The sequence below is a fragment of the Eschrichtius robustus genome, chromosome 4 (genome assembly GCF_028021215.1).
Source record: "Eschrichtius robustus isolate mEscRob2 chromosome 4, mEscRob2.pri, whole genome shotgun sequence".
NCBI lineage: Eukaryota > Metazoa > Chordata > Mammalia > Artiodactyla > Eschrichtiidae > Eschrichtius > Eschrichtius robustus.
The window spans coordinates 88,200,898-88,205,463 of record NC_090827.1 but is presented as its reverse complement, the minus strand read 5'-3'; the positions used below and the strand labels follow the sequence as shown (position 1 = coordinate 88,205,463).

The 4,566-nt window shown below is 33.5% G+C and overlaps 1 pseudogene; it reads left to right on the top strand.

Moving 5' to 3' along the window:
- The first annotated feature begins 4,185 nt into the window (after window positions 1-4,185).
- On the top strand, window positions 4,186-4,566 carry LOC137763495 (small ribosomal subunit protein eS24 pseudogene; annotated as a pseudogene).

Below are 4,566 nucleotides of genomic sequence, written 5' to 3'. Positions count from 1 at the left end.
GTGCAGGTTTTTGTGTGGACATAAATTTTCAATTCATTGGGGAAATACCAAGGAGTATGATTGCTGGATAGTGTGATAAGAGTATGTTTTGTAAGAAACTTATAAGTAGTTTTGTAAGAAATTTCCAAGCCGCCTTCCAAATCGTCCATAAGTTTTTGCAGTCTCACCAACAATAAATAAGAGTTTCTGTTGTTCCACAACCTTGTCAGCATTTGGTGTTGTCAGTGTTTTGGATTTTGACCATTCTAATAGGTATGTACCAGTATCTCATTGTTTTAATTTGCAATTCCCTAATGACATATAATGCGGAGTATCTTTTCATATACTTATTTGCCATCTGTATATTTTCTTTGCTGAGATGTTTGTTCAGATTTTTTGCATCCTTTTAATTGGATTTTTTTATTATTGTTTTTGTTGAATTTTAGAGTTCTTTGTACATTTTGGATACTAGTGCTTTATTGATGTTTATCTGTTTTGCACAGATTTTCTCCTAATGTGTGGATAATCTTTTCCTTCTCTTAACAATGTCTTTTGCAGAGCAGAAGCTTTTGGTTTTTTGGTTTTTGTTTTGTTTTGTTTTGTTTTGTTTTAAATGAAGTTCAACTTGTCAATTTTTTTTCTTTGTTGGGTCATGTTTTTGGTGTTATATCTAACAAGTCATTGTCAAACCCAAGGTCTCCTAGATTTTCTTCTATGTTATCTTCTAGAAGTTTTATAGTTTTTCACTTTATATTTAGGTCTGTGATTCACTTTGAGTTAATTTTTGTGAAGTGTGTAAAGTCTTTAACTAGATTCACTTTTTTGCAAGTGGGTGTCCAGTTGTTCCAGCAACATTTGTTGAAAAGGCTATCCTTACTCCATTGAATTGCTTTTGCTCCTCTGTCAAAGATCAACTGACCAGGGCTTCCCTGGTGGCGCAGTGGTTGAGAATCTGCCTGCCAATGCAGGGGACACGGGTTCGGGCACTGGTCTGGGAAGATCCCACATGCCACGGAGCAACTGGGCCCGTGAGTCACAATTACTGAGCCTGCGCGTCTGGAGCCTGTGGTCCGCAACAAGAGAGGCCGCGATAGTGAGAGGCCCGCGCACCGCGATGAAGAGTGGCCCCCGCTTGCCACAACTAGAGAAAGCCCTCGCACAGAAACGAAGACCCAACACAGCCATAAATAAATAAATAAATAAATTAAAAAAAAAAAAAAAAGATCAACTGACCATATTTATGGGGGTGTATTTCTGGGCTCTCTATTTTGTACCATTTCTCTGTGTGTCTTTTCCTAATACCACACTGTCTTGATTGCTGTAGCTTAAGAGAAAGTTGTTTTTTTTTTAATATTTATTTATTTATTTTGGCTGTGCCAGGTCTTAGTTGTGGCACACAGGATCCTCGCTGTGGCATGTGGGACCTTTAGCTGTGGCATGCAAACTCTTAGTTGTGGCAGGCATGTGGGAACTAGTTCTCCAACCAGGGATCGAATTCAGGCCCCCTGCATTGGCAGCGCATAGTCTTACTCACTGGACCACCAGGGAAGTCCCTAGAGAAAGTCTTAAAGTCAAGTATCATCAGTCCTTGGATTGTCCTTTAATATTATGTTGGCTATTCTGGGTCTTTTGCCTTTCTATATAAACTTTAGGATCAATTTGTCAATATCCATAAAAATACCTGGCTGGGATTTTTAGGGATTGCATTGAATCTATAGATCAAGTTACAGAGAACTCACATCTTGATAATATTTAATTTTCCTATCCATGTACATGGAATCTCTCTCCATTTATTTAGATCTTTCTGATTTCTTTCATCAGAGTTTTGTAATTTTCCTCATATAGATCTTGCACATATTTTGTTAGATTTATACCTAAGTATTTAACTTTATTTGGTGCTAATGTAAATGGTATTATCTTTTTAATTTCAAATTCCAATTGTCCACTGCTGGTAAATAAGAAAACAATTGATTTTTGTATATTAAACTGTACTTTACAACCTTGATATATAGTTGCTTACTAGTTCCAGAATTTTTTTTTTGTTTTGTTTGGTTAACTCTTTGGGATTTCCTACATTGACAATGATCATCGTCTACAAAGATCGTCTTATTTCTTGCTTCCTGATCTGTATAATTTTTATTTCCTTTTCTTGTCTTGTTACATTAGCTAGGACTTCTAGTATGATGTTGAACAGAAGTGGTGAGAGTAGGAATCCTTGCCTTGTTCCTAATCTTAGCAGGAAACTATCTAATTTCTCATCAATAAAGTTTTATATCTAATATTGACTTTTTAATGTTCATTTTTGTTATTAAAAGTAAAAATTTTTAATATATAAAATAAAGGAAATAATTATAACCTATTTTTCACCATCCAAACACAATATGGTAAAATGTGGGTATTTTCTTATAATTCTATGTATTGGTTATAGCTTTTATCACATCATTATAATCATACCATTATTCAATTTATTATCTGGATTTTTTCAGTTAGTTTTTTATCTTCAACATTTTAATGTTACTATATATTCTTTGAAAATGTTAACAACTCTACAACATTTCACCAAATGAATATTTCATGCTTTAGGTAATTATTCTCTTATGAATGAATCCTTAAATTATTTTTAATTTCCTTCTGTCATAAATAATGCTGCTATAAAAATATTTGCACATATAGCATTTTTATATTGGTAATAACTTATTATGATACATTTCAGAAGTTATTAGATTAAAAGATATGACAAAATCTAAGGTTCATGATATATTGAAAAATTGCTTTCCATGAGTATTGTACAAATTTATATTCTAATCAGCAACGTCCTACAATCTCATCAACACTGATTTTCATTACTGATATTTATTTTTGCTAATTTTATACAAGAAAATATTATATAGTTATTTTTGTATGTGTTTTTAATTACTGGTCATTTAAATTTTTTTCATTAGCTACACAGTCCTCTTTTGTATATTTTTCATTCATGTTGTTTGTCCATTTATTTGATTTAGAGTATTTTTCATATTGATTTGCGATTGATTGATTTTTATATAATAAAAAGTTAGCCATTTTCTTTCTAGATCTGCTCCTTTTTCAAGTTTGTTATTAGTCTTCCAATTTTTATTTTTTCAAATATTTTAATTATAAATTATATGTGATCATATATACATAAGATCATACAAAATATGTATTTATATAATTTCATATTTACTTCGTTTTCTTCTAGAGTTCTGTGGCTCTCTCTTTCTCTCTCTCTCTCTGTCTCTCTCTCTCTATATATATATATATATATTTTTTTTTTTTTTTTTTTTTTGGCTGTGCCACGTGGCTTGTGGGATCTTATTTCCCCATCCAGGGATTGAAACTGAGCCCTCAGCAGTGAAAGTACAGAGTCCTAACCACTGGACTGTCAAGGAATTCCCTATATATATACTTTTTTAAAATTGTGGTAAAATACGCATTACATAAAATTTACCATCTTAAATGTCTGTGGCTATATATTTTTGAAATAAATATGTTTGTGAGGGTGCAAATTATTACATTAATTTTTTTTATTTTTAGTAATCATTTCATAATATATACATATATATCAAATCATTATGTTGTATACCTCAAACTAAAATGATGTTATATGTCAATTAAATCTCAATAAACCTGGAAATTTTTTTTTTTTGGCACGCCGCACAGCATGCGGGATCTTAGTCCCCCGACCAGGGATCAAATCTGCACCCCCTGCAGTGGATGCATGGAGTCTTAGCCACTGGACCACCAGGGAAGTCCCAAACCTGGAAAATTTTTATTTTAAAATAGGGAATTAACTGCGTCAACTCCATTCATTTAACAGACAGTGATTAAGCATTTACTCTGATAAGTGATGATAAAAATTTAGATAAGAGATATTCTTACAGTCTAGTAAGGGAGACAAACAATTCCCGGATTATGTGATAGAGGTATACATAGTTTACCATAGGTACATTCCTTCATTCAGCATATACTTTAGGCCCCAGTTATTCAACAGGGAACCAAACAGTAACGGTCCTTATTTTTAAAAGAGAGAGAGATGACAGTCAAACAGAGGATACAAATAAATGTATTGTATGTTAAGTGTCAAAACAGCAAAAGCATGGGCTGCCATGGGGACACAGAGAATATCCATCTAAATCATCTCAAACTAGCTTTTTTCACTCCCTGGCTGCCTGAGGATCAACTGCCATCATGAATGACACTGCAACTATCTGGACCAGGAAGTTCATGACCAAATGACTACTTCAGCAGAAACAACTGGTCACTGACGTCCTTCTTCCTGGGAACACAACAGTACCTAAGACAGAAATTCGAGAAAAACTAGCTAAAATGTACAAGACCACACCAGATGTCATCTTTGTATTTGGATTCAGAACCTATTTTGGTGGTAACAAGACAGCTGATTTACAGTTCCTTAGATTACATCCAAAAAAATGAACCCAGACATAGACTTCCAAGACGTGGCCTGTACGAGAAGAAGCATACCTCAAGAAAACAGCAAAAGGAATGCAAGAACAGAATAAAGAAAAGTCAGGGGACTGTAAGGCCAATGTTAAGGCTGGCAAAATGTGA